Source organism: Sinohyriopsis cumingii, chromosome 17 (genome assembly GCF_028554795.1).
Source record: "Sinohyriopsis cumingii isolate HCF-2022 chromosome 17, ASM2855479v2, whole genome shotgun sequence".
NCBI classification, from domain to species: Eukaryota; Metazoa; Mollusca; class Bivalvia; order Unionida; family Unionidae; genus Sinohyriopsis; species Sinohyriopsis cumingii.
Window position 1 is genome coordinate 66,538,867 of NC_142977.1, and position 13,664 is coordinate 66,552,530.

Below are 13,664 nucleotides of genomic sequence, written 5' to 3' on the forward strand. Positions count from 1 at the left end.
CCGTTAATTCCTTACTGAAAGTTTTTATCTTCCAGATCCAGTGCTGAATGTCATTCCTGTGATTGAGAGGAACTGTGTTATTCTCCACTGAAAGCCATGTACAGTAGCTGCTACAGACTGCAGATTTACAGAGTGAATGTGACCTCTACTAAGTGTTGGAGTACAAGCATAATTATTCAGTCCTGAACAGCATTAACTTTTAAGACTCACCAATTATTAGTACATAAATATCCGTATTAGCTAAGTCATTGTACATTAATATTCAAAAGAGCGCATTTCTGATCACACTTGCTTATGTTTCCATGCTTTCACTCACAATAAAGCAATAAAGCAATACAGTGTGATCCTGCTATAACAATGTAGTTGGGGTCCATATATCCTATCTGTGTTATATATCAAACCATGTTATAACCAATCAAGTCAGATGCCTAAAGAAAATGATGCATTTCCCTAAAATATGGTGGGCTAGAGGGGTTATAAAAGCGCGCGCAAAACGGTGCGCTTTGGATTATATGAAGACAAACTATATGGTTTCAAATGACTGGACATTTAGTTTGCGTTTCATGCCACTGTTGGTAGCTATTGTTTCCTACCTTCAAAAGTTTGTTGATTGTAGCTTTTCTCGTTATCATAGATAGACCAACAATTAGATCTCTTTTGGGGGGTTGTTTCCCGTGACATTTCTGGTGGCGAAGTAATGCTGTCTTCCACGCATGCATCATAATTGTTTTTATTTTTTTTTAAAGGCCAACACACGATGAATACACAGGTGTTCCGTTCTGTTCTGACAGTGATTACTACAGAAAATACGACTGTTCTGACGGATTTAAGTCTATGAGCGAAAAGAAAAGCAATTTTAATTTTACCATCCACTTACAGAGGTCAGTCAAAATAAAAATATTAACTACTAGCGAGCGGCCGATAATTCAACACCATTTCTTCTAAAACATCCATTATGAGATAGTTCCTTGTGGGGTTTATATCCGCTACCAAAAGTGTTTTAAGAAAAAAGTGACGAGATCTCACGGCACATACAGTACGCAGACCAGATGTCAGAATAAGCAGATTATAATATAACAATGCACTATTAAGATGGTTTGTCGATATGAACAAATAATTTGTTTATCTAAAATAGATAAATTCCGGTGCAGTTTATTTCAAGTTTGCGGCTTCCTTTCATGATGCATTTCATTTTCTTCACTCGAAACCCAATGTTGCATCTACAACTTTAAGCTATCAATAATTTTTTTTGGGGGTGGGGGGTGGGAGGGACTAGTGAGGAATATAAACCACAATTTGCGACACTGGTGAATCCCAGCGTGATTCCTGAAAAACAAAATGTACCCGTTATTGTTTGGTACTTTTAAAAAGAAAAACTTTTTTTCAAGCTTGAGAAAAATACGAATATATGAAATTACAGGAGCCACGCCACGATCATCTGATATTAGAATAAATACACAACCTCTTCCCGAAAAATGGTAAACTTTTTACATGTTACTTTTCTTACTTTTAACAAAAGGAAAAGAATGTTCATGTATGAGAAAAATACATGTATATTAAATTTCGGGAGCCATGCCACAGCCATGTCAAATCCAAATTCGTGTTACAACGGCGCAAGCTATGGCGGGATCACACTGTATGTTTACTATGGTTATATTATTACTTTATTGTAAGAACAATTAATATATAATAATTCTGTAATGTAAGAGTAAAGATGTCAAAATGTTAGGAAAGGTCAACTGGGTACCCATCAGTCCTAATGGTCAGTTAGTTGTGAATCAGATTAAAGGGAAATTACATTAAATAAGAACTGAAACGTTTTGTTTAAGTCTATACGTGCCAAACACCACAGTTTCCCCCAAGAGGTATAAGTGCAAATATGACAAGTCGAACCCAAAATGATTAATCTGTGTATTACATGGCATAATCACAAAACCATATGAAAAACATCAATATATTTTTGCTACTTACAAATATCTCAAGTCTGTTAAAATTCTTATCACAAATGAGGGATCGTAGCCAGTTATCTTCACTTTAAACCGATAGGTGGCAGCATGGAACAAAGCGGTTCAAGATTATTTCCGGTATATATTTCCTGCTCAACAAACAAGCTACATAATGAAGGATCTTTATGCTGCTTTACAAAATGTCTTAATCGGCTTGATTATAAATGTTATCGTCGGTGAGAAACAATTTTATAAAGACAAGGAGCTAAGTTATCTGGGCAACTAAAAAGGAGTTAATATAATGATAACTAAATATTAAGCATAATCAGTGAGTTGCAAAAGAAAAATCACATTTTCTCCTATCTGCATAAAAATAAAATAGTCATTTTCACATAATTAACTATGTGATTATTTTTTACAACAGTTTTCACTAAATTCATTTCTCTAAGATCATATAAATCATGGACAATTCAGCAGTTCATTCTGAATAATTATTCAGATAGTTACTTGGTGAGGTAGTTGAGTAAAATTGTTACACTTATTAGAAATTATTTTAGCTGAATAGTTTAGAAATATAAAAGATTCTCGTTGAATAAGTTTTGCATTAATTATATATCTTAGATATTATTATGGTAATATCATATCTCCATTTTATGCAAATGTAAATTTTCTTCTTTCCTTATGTTGAATATCTGTGCTAATACGTTTTTCAAAGATGTCGTCCCAGACCGGTATTTTTATTAGTCATATAATTGAAAAAAGTTTGCTATGTTCCTCTCCTACAGATAATAATTTTGAGTTAAAATAGACAGATTATTATTATCTTTATTGTGACGAATATACTTTTTATTTAAATTGGGTTTAATTTGATATTAATCCCATTTATTGGTATGAGAGAGAGAGAGAGAGAAGAGCTGTATTTCCTGTGTGTCTGCAGTGATATATGTCAGAATTGCTCGAAGTGAAATGATCATTTTTCATTTTATTCAGACATACATACAAACATTACTTGAAGGAAAAAAAGGAGAGAATTCTCATGGTCTAAATAAAATTGTATTGTTCTTGTACCAGGGTACCTGTTGACACTTTCATGTAATAGTACAGTATAAATATTAATTTCAGCAGCTTAACTTTGCAAATAACAGTTCAATATATACCTTGATAAAAGTTATGTGCGTGCATATTAAAACTCATGGGGTATGTTCCTTGTGAGTGTATACTTTTTTCGCATGTCTACAGTATTTAGCATAAAATTGACTATAACTCTCTTCTCAATAATGCAGTGAAAGTTATATTAACAGGGTGCTTGCAGATGAATGTTTGATGAATGAAACTTGACCAAATATTTTGACTCAGTAAGGCAGAAACTGGAATTGGACAACATTTTTTAAAGCTACCTATGACAGGCTGTTTGTCCTTAAGGTTGACAACAGTGATATGTATATGAATGGGGAAGTCGTACTGTGTTCTTCATTATTTGCTACCATTTCATGCGGTGCATGCTTTATTAATGTTTTAACTACGATATGTCCTATTTAAAGTAGGCTGTTTATGAAACACGTACTGCTTTTAAATATTTTTATACCACTTACACCCCCACCCCCACCCCATCTTCCACACCTGAACAGCCTCTGACTATTGTATGATTTATATTGTGATTTGTAAACACCATTAATTTAAATAAAACCATAATTACAATTTATATACTAAGAGATTGCATTTTTCGTGCTAGCGTGTTGCATTATGATAAAGGATTTTTTGTACATGTTAACAGGTCTTGTAACAATTATTAAAAGAAGAGAAATGAAAAATATCTATAATCTTTTATATGAAAACCATGATTATTCATTCTCTTAGAAACTTGTTCAAGTGTTTGTCCAACATATTGCATGCTACATTTTTACAGGTTATCAGATAACAATTTTCTAGTCATATCGCTACGATGTCTGCAGTGGGACAGTTTATAGTGATGTTTAGCACTGGGGCATCATGCGGAAGACATGTATCATGATGTCCCACCCAGTCACATTATTCTGACACCAGGCTGACCAGTCCTAACACGAACCTCTTAATGCTGAGTTTTAAGCGAGGCAGCTGTTAGTACCATTTTTGTAAGTCTTTGGTATGACTCGACCGGGGATCGAACCCACGACCTCCCGCTTCTGAGGCGGACGCTCTAACCACTAGGCCACCGGAGCGGTAAGAGGAGTAAAATACAAATTGACAGACAAACAGAAAAAGGGATTAATGCATATATCCATCCGATCATTGTTGCATTTATAAAGAATGAAAATGTTACGCCAAAGGATGGCTCTTGACAACCTATGTTACCTTTCTATTGTCATCACAATGGTATGGCAATAAACACTATCACGAAATAATGCGATAACCTTATTTCGTATCTTCCAATTTACAGAAAGGAGGGTCATGTCCACGTATTTTGTGACACTTAAAAATTTCGTCGTCCTGTTGGGTATATAGCTTTTGTAAAATGTGCCGGATTTTTCAATTGTTTTTCTCGTCTTCAACGTTCCAAATAATCAATCAAGCAGGGTAACTTCATTTTAAGGTGTCACTTGTTCTACAACGATACGATTCACTGTAGTGTAAGATCAGACGTGTACCTTATTTCTACATATGTTTGTTCTTAGTTTTGATATTTTAAATTTTTTTAAAATGAATTATTTTGTTTTTACAGTAATTCTTTTGGAAAATCTTCGTTTAGAACTTTGCTTAATAACATTTTTAAATCTAGCAATAATCTTCAACTTATTTCAAAAGTCAAGAAACTAATTTTGCCACACATATGTGTAACCTCGACTGTGCGAAGCTAAATTGGAGACATTAACTAAATAAGATTGTCATTGAATATCAATTCCTACAAGTTTAGTTTGATTTCTTGAAACTACTCGAGTAATGTGTACATCAATTGTTCCTGTAACCATTTTTGCAGACATTTCTGCCGTAGGCATCATGAGCTGTGTGTTGGCTCCACGAGAAAGGTTTTAAAGGTCCTCCACAGCAAACTGCATGACCAGGATTGTTTGAGGAACTGCCAACGTCTGGAATCTCTCCTGTTGAAGCTCATAATCTACGTTGAAGAGAATCGCGAACTGTTTTCCTGGATCACCAGCATTATATATATATATATATATATATATATATATATATATATATATATATATATATATATATATATATATATATATACATACATATATATATATATATATATATATATATATATATATATATATATATATATATATATATATATATATATATATATATGCAGATTTAAGAATTTTTAATTCGTACGTTTTCGTTTCCCCATAACGTCATGCTTTATATATATATATATATATATATATATATATATATATATATATATATATATATATATATATATATATATATATATATATATATATATATATATATATATATAAACCAAACAAATTGTACGATATGAATAGATTGCTTAAACTTTTTAATCATAATGAAATTTTGCAAGGAATAAAATATTGCGTGTTATTACTTTTTGATCACATAGGGTTCCTAACTTATACAGTCTCGACTGTGAGAACGAAAGGGAGCGCTAAGATTAAGTCCTTAATCCTTTTAGATTATGTCAAAAATCCTTTTAGTTAAGTCCAAAATCCCTTTAGATTAAGTAGGCATAACATTATTAGGTGAATAACATGCGTTGTTGTCTGATAGAAATATTAGTAGTTAAGTGGGGTACATTAGCGACAATGGGAATTAGCATTACAGAGACCCCTGGGTCAGATTAGCGACAAGGGAAATTTAACATGGTGAAAAATCGTGGGTCAGATTAGCGACAAGGGAAATTAACATGGAGAAAAATCGTGGGTCACTCTAGCGACAAAGGGAATTTAACATGGAACTATAGTGTGGGTCTGTCTAGCGACAAGGGGAAATTAACATGGGGAATAGAGTTTGGGCTTTTGGGATTTTTTAAAAAAAATTTTTAAATTTAAATTTAAATTTAAATTTAAATTTTAAAAAAGGGTAGGCAATGGAAAGGCTATCTCTTTTCGAGAAATATGGCTGGCCCTGAAAAGGGCCTTTGGGTTTTCTTCTTCTTCTGCTTCTAATTTCTTCTTTTTCTCCACCAAGTTCTTATTTTATCTCCAACACTCTTTCTCTTCTTCTCTTTCTTTTTCTCCTGCTCTTCTTTCTTCTTCTTCTCTTCCTCCTCTTCTTTCTTCCTCTTCTCATTTTCTTCTTCTTTTTCAATCTTTTCGTTCCATTTGCTTATTCTTATTCTTTCCTCTTCATCCTCCTTCTTCTCCTTTATCTCTTTCATGACACCACTAATCTTGTCCTTTACCTTTTTTAAGTTATTAATTTCCATCTTTACACGATGGGGACTATAGGAATAATGGTCTTCAATCGGTCTTCTTAACATCTGCTCCATCATTCCTAAGTTGTCTAAAACGTCTTGTAATGTTTGTATTTTGTCCATTTGGTTAGAAGCCATCTTCTTTTTTTATTCTTTGCAGAATGGTTTGAACGACGAATGCTGTGGGTTCTTATACTTAAAGCGCGTACGTGAAGGAAAACATCCCCCTAAAACGTAAAATTGATCTTACCTAGATCATGACCAAACAACGCGCGAACGTGAAGGAAAACATCCCCCTACTTTTTCATTTCATATAATAAAACCCAAACTATACTTTCTCATTTCATATAATAAAAACCCAAACTATACTCTCCACATACGCTAAGAAACAATAAACAAAATCCATAATCTACTATCCACACAATCTTACGTGAGCGCTTACAAAACCCAAACTATACTCTTCACATACGCTAAGAACAATAAACAAATCCATAATCTACTATTCACACAATCGTACGTGAGCGGGTACAAACACAAACACACAAACACAAACACACAAACACATACGCTAAGAGACAATAAACAAATCCATAATCTACTATCCACACAATCGTACGTGAGCGGGTACAAACACAAACACACAAACACAAACACATACGCTAAGAAACAATAAACAAATCCATAATCTACTATTCACACAATCGTACGTGAGCGGGTACAAACACAAACACACAAACACAAACACATACGCTAAGAAACAATAAACAAATCCATAATCTACTATCCACACAATCGTACGTGAGCGGGTACAAACACAAACACACAAACACAAACACACAAACACATACCCTCACACTATCTTAAAAAAGAGTTAGTGTTTATATTCACACTACTCTACCTACACATTGGCAAATTGATGGTTATTTCTTTTCTTGAGTATTGGGTAGCCCTGAAAAGGGCTGTTTTTTTTGAACTTCATGGACACCTGGTTAATGGTGGCACCTTCCAGGCCTGGCGCCACATACACATCTTATCCTCCAGTTACTTTTTACTTTTTGGGGGGAGAGAGCAGAGGCAGGATATGTCGCTTCAGAATCCCAATTTTCGCTCTCTGGGATTCTGAAATTTATTCTTCTTCTCTTCTTTTCCTTCTCCTCCTCCCCTTCTTTGTTTCTTCTCTCTTCCTCTTTGTATCTTCTTTCCTCTTCTTCTTTATATCTTCTCTCCTCCTCTTCTTTTTTTCTCCTTTCCTCCTCCTCAGTTCATTCAACAGGCGCCTGGCATATTCCAGATGCACATGAAGTTCCAACAGTTTAGACAGTCTCGTGTTCATTTTTGGTGTTGATCAATCAACAAGGGTAGCTAGACTGCCCAGCGAGTTTCAATTTATAGTGAAAGCGCGGACGTGAAGGAAAACATCCCCCTAAAAAAACATAAAATTGATGTTACCTACATCATGACCAAAAACAACAACGCGCGACCTAAAAGAAACACTCACTCACTTTTTTATGCTACCCATCACTATTTTAAAATTTTTTATAAATCACTTCATTAGACTATCCAAATACGCAAAGCAATCCAATCTAACTCCAAATATACACCTCAAACACCAAAAAAACATGATTTTAATCTACTATTCATACCAACTTACTTAAGCACTTACTAACACACAAACACATACCCTCACATTTTTTAAAAAAGAGTTAGTGTTTATTTTCACACTACTCTACCTACACACATTGGCAAATCGATCATTATTTCTTTTCTAGAGTATTGGGGTAGCCCTGAAAAGGGCTGTTTTTTTGTTTGCTATGGCATTCTTATTTTAGTTTCTAAGAATGCGATGTCCTCTGAGGATAGACTTTCTGGCGATAGGTCTGCTTCTTCGGAAAGAAAAGAAGAACTCTTTGGTGTCGATACGGCAATCGACAAAGCCTCTGTCAGGTTCAGGTTGCTGCTGCTGCTGCTCTTGTTGTTGTTGTTGCTGCTGTCTCTGAAGTCTGTACTTCTCTGTCCATTCTTCTTTTTCCCTGTTCATTTCTTCTCTGAAGAGCTCTTCTATCAGGTCTTCAATGATTTTTAACATTCTCACATTCTCTATTTCTTCTGGCTTCGGTATCAGACTGTGTCTGACCCTATGCAAATTCACGTAGGCTTCGTTGAGTTTAGCTAGTTTGGAGCATATCTTCTTAGGAGGATGAGTCGACAATGGATGGTTAGACTGGAAACAACCCGGTTCTTAAAGTTAAAGCGCGGACGTGAAGGAAAACATCCCCCACACGGTTTTTTGAGTCGCAACGTTTAGTGAGTGTCATGAGAGGGATAGTAAGAAATGAAAGAGCATCAATCCAACATTCTTATAGCTAAACAAAAGACAAAGGCATTTTTTTCAAAACACAACATTTTTTATTCAAAAATCACTTAACACTAAACAACAACTCTAACATTTTTAACAATAATCCAACAATATAATATCAAACAATTTTTTTTCAAAACACAACATTTTTTAATTCAAAAATCACTTGACACTAAACAACAAGAACTCTAACATTTTTTAACAATAATCCAACACTAAAGGTTTCTCCACTAGGTAAAGAGGGATAACAGTCTTCCATGGTTTCTAGTAATCTAGGATGACTTCTCTCAAACTGTTGATTTCTATGGTATTATCGAATTCTGCATACAGGATGACGTTCACCGTTTCACCAGGGTCTCTGTCTTTAAACTGAATTTCCACACGAATCTGGCCGGATTTTATAGGGTGGAAATGTCCCTCGTCGCTGCCTTGGTCTGGAGTGAAATCGAAAGCCCACAAACCGTAGCCTCCTGCATAATCCTCGTACGTAATACCGTGACTGGTATTGGTTCCTAACTGTCCGGTGGCTTCGTACAGGGACAAGTACGATCTCAAGTAATTCTTCTTGGTAAAGTCAGGTTCGAAAGGTCGGGTACACAAGGTCTTGCCATCGCGACTGACTTCGATTTTGGACACGCCAAAGTGTTGAAAGTAGAAAGGATTTTTTTCGGCAGCTCCGTTGAATGCTGTATTCTCGACGATACCAACGATCAAACGTTTGGGTAACTGTCCTTGGAACAGATGATCTTCGATCATGGATCGCTGTCCCTTGGGAATGGTGAAGGTTTTCACTTCCACGCGTCGTATGGGATACTTGGCGGTCGTTCTACTCAACGTCTGACTGATGTCGTTTCCCACTTTAGGTAACACTTCCACACGGCGTACGTAGAGTCTGGCTTCTAGGATTTTGGTTTTGTAACCGTCACTATCAGCCATCAAATGGAAAGAGGCACTGCTACGATTCAGTCTCAGGCGGACATCCACCCCGTTCAGCAAATACTTTTCTTGCAACCACATGTCCAAATGCAAACGATCCATCAGTTCTAAACTTGTGTCGGCTCCCGTGATTCTCTTTCTTCGTTCTAGAAATCCATCATTGTTGTCTTTCTTTTCATCAGTTTCCAATATTTCAAACTTGGTAGGTTCGTCAGCTTCCCATACCACACAGGCATTGAGATGAGTGTTCTTGGCATCTATTCCGTACGTCAAGAGATTTTCCAGGTAGGCACGATAACGGTAAGTATCCATGCCGCTACTGACCAGTTTGTTATTCAAGTACAAGTCCACTCCACTGAACAAGGAATGCATGAAATTGTTGACGGGAGCTACTGCTTCATCGTCTATAGCACCTCCAGTCTTGTCTAGAATTTTGACTTTCAGGTACAAGTAACTGCTATTCAGATCGATGTAATCTTCGGGCTGTCCTTTGATTTCAAACTCGATGGGAGCGGAATCGGTCAGTGAGGAGACGGGGTGAAATTCCACCCACTGGGATTCTTGCATTGTCATCATGGTAGGGGGCATGGCAAACAGATCCAGTTCCGTCTTGGAACAAGCGCAAGATTCTCGGTGCATCATTTTTTTTTGTCTCTTTTCTCAATAATCGAAAACGTCTAAGTCTCGAACGGTTCTTCTTTTCTTGGCCTTTCTCGCTTGAAGTCTGGTGAAAGGGTGTTTTCTTCGTCGTCTCTTTCTGCCTTGTCCTTGCTGAATGCCTGACTCGTTAGCGTGCAGGGCATTTATAGGTGTTTCTCGTTGGCCTAAAATGTCTTTGCCCGTTTGCAGCAAGACATTTTTGCCTGCCCTCATGAAGGCTTCTTTAGGGTTTTGTTTGTCGATGATGACATTTTGGAGAAATTCTTTGCCTTGCGTCAGTGCCGCATCTTTCAAGGCGTGCAATCCGCGTGTCACCATCGGTTTCAACACCGGGGCCACCGAACGAAAGGCCGATTTTAACATGTCTCCTAAACCGTGTCCTCGCTGTCGAGCAACCCCTCGGTACACTGGATACATGACTTACTTACGAGTCGTGAGAGAACCGTTTTCGAAAATGGAGTTTCACCGTGACTTTTCCTTTGGTGAATGGAATATTTTGTCCCAGATCTCCTTTTATAGCAATGTTGACCGTGTCCAAATACGACTTACTGACAGGCAAATAGTGAGGATGGACAAATTCGCGGTGGACGTGGTAAGTGTTTCCACCTTCCTCGTCAGCGTTCGTGGCAGAATCCACTTTGAAAGGAATGACACGCAGTAACGGTACGGAGGTGTGTCCCACCACGTTGTACTCCACCACATCGGAATACACGAACATCAAATTCAGTCCTTGGTTCAGTTCTACCGGGGTACGAAATAACTTGCTAAAAGACTCGTTGTCGTAAACGATGGGTAATTCGTTTTTCTTGAGCATGGCCTTTCTCATGTCCATGTCTCCGCCCAACATGTCAAACAATTCAGGACAAAATAAAATGGACACGATTTTACTTCGTTCAAATTTCATCAAGAAGCGACGAGCTGCTTTGTGGTACTCCATGGTGACATTTTTGTTGACATGCTCCAAAGCTTTCAGAAACACGACATTAAACCTGGAGGTTATGGTGCTGACCAAATGTTGACCACTAAAATAATAGCCTGGGGGAATGAACAAGTGATAGGTGGTGTACTTTTGTATACGGGTTTTCTTGTCATATTTGACATTGCTATCCATCCACTGTTGCATTTGCTCGTCATGAACTTCCACATCAAAAAAATTTTGATTGGGAAGGACATTGAGGACTTGGGTCGGGTGAATCATTTCTACTAAAGCCACTTCCCAATGGGCTTCGTGATCTAACTGGATGGCCTGAGGTAATTTGGCCGTGTAACAGCACAACGTGTTCTTGGGAAACACCTCCATGGAACTGTCACTGGGTAAAGTTAAGTAAAATTGGTTTTGGTGACTCATAATTCCAGAGTTCTGTGGCTGTCCGAGGGGTTACAGGACGTCAGAGGCGTGTCTCCGTCTAAAAGGGGGTTCTGGTTGTGATTGAAGTGGTGACTGGCACTGGCACTGGACACAAGGTTCCCGGGGCTCCCGTTCGAGGTGAATTTCAGGGAGGGATTAGGAAGCAGGTAACCGATGCAACTGCTCAATAAAATGGTCCACAATTGTTTGTCTCCTTGTTGCAAACTCAAATTGGCGATGGCTGCCCCGATGACACAATACACCACGAAGATTTGGCAGAAAAAGACGATTTGCGTTTTAGGCACACGTTCTCCACACCACACCCACAAGGGTTGTTTTTGTAAATCTTGCACAGAAGAACTAGGGGAAGGAGGAGTGGTCGACGTAGCTGCGTCTGCTGTGTGAAAAGGCATGATGGTCACTTCTTTTTATAGTCGATGACTTGCGAAGCGTCGATCCAAGAATCGAAACTGGGTGGATATCCTTTCCAACGTACTTTGACTTCTTTGACACGTCGTTTGCCCACTTTACGGGTTCTGCGTTCGAGAATGCTTTCGATGTCGTACACGTCTTCTTCTTATTTGGTCACACGTTGTAACTCGGGCAAATAAAACGTTCCTTTGAGCACTTCTCCGTTCATGTCTTCCAATTTATAGACGGCAGGATGACGGCCATGCACTCGTCCAGTGACGCGAAACAATTCGGTCGTCCAGTTAGGTAAGTAACCTTTGTCGAAAGTGCGTTTGGTTTTGCCAATGCGCACCCAATCTCCTACGGCCAACTCTCCACTTTTCTTGGGGACAGCCCTCGTCGGGGACGTACCAAACAGGCGCTCAAACACCAACACTTCGTTCTCGGGGGTCACGTCTTGCGGGGCACGTCCGATGCTTCGATGGTAAGATTGGTTGTACGCTTGCACCAGGTGCGGTAAGATGTCGATGTACTTCAGAGTGTGGTGATGCGTAAAATATTTCCACATGCGTTCTTTCAAAGTGCGTTGAAAACGTTCCACGATGCTGGCTTTGGTTTCGGGATTCTCGGTGGTAAAAAAATGAATGTCACGTTTCTTTAATTCTTTTTGGAAAGCTTGGTTCAGAAATTCGGTACCTTTGTCCGTTTGCCATCGAAGAGGGTGACGACCGCTTTGTTTCAACACTCGTTGCAGGGCTCGCACTAACTCGCTGCTCGATTTGGAAGTCAAGGGCACGACCCAGGCAAATTTGGAAAAGACGTCGATGACACAAAGCAAATATTTGTAGCCACGATTGTAGCTGGCCAAATGAGAGACATCGGCTAAATCGGCTTGCCATTGATGATCGATGCCTTCCACTCGGGTGCGACTTCTGGCAAACTTGCGTCGAATGGGTTTGTGTAAAGTGTAGGTAGCTTGTTCTTGTAACCATCGTTGCACTTGAGGTAAACGGAGACTTTTCAGTCGAGTTTTGGCAGCACGATACAATTTTTGAACTCCTGCGTAACCTGCAGGATGCGAGGGATCGTAGTAAATGCTGGCTAAGACTTTTTCCATTTTTTTGTGTTGGTTAGTGTGTTAATAAGACACCCACTCTTGGAGGATGCTACTCTTTTTCTCTTGGGGTATTTTCTTGGATTGCAATGCTTTGCGTGTGCGGCCAGCAATAGGCGTCGAAGAGGAGAAGGATGTCTGAGCGGGGGATATCGGTTCTTGTTTCACTTCTGTCTTCACTTCTGTCTTCACTTTCTTTTTCTCTTGTGAGGAAGAAGGGGTGGTCATCATCTTTTTAATCCATCCAATTCTGGAGGTAGGTGGTGTTGTTAACTTGCGTACTTTTTCTGGTGGAGTTTGAAACCCTTCCTCTTCTTCTCCTTTTTCTGTCTTGGTCACGGGTACTGGTGGTACTGGTACTGGTACTGGTACTGGTGATGGTGCTGGACTTTTCATCAAGGTCTTAAAATCTTTCAGAGTGGGTAGAGCTGTTTCGTCTAAAGCTTTTTGGTGAAAGAGTTGCAGTCGTTGCAAGAGTTGACCGTACTTTTGCGATTTTTCTGTTTCGGACAAATCTTGGCGATCCA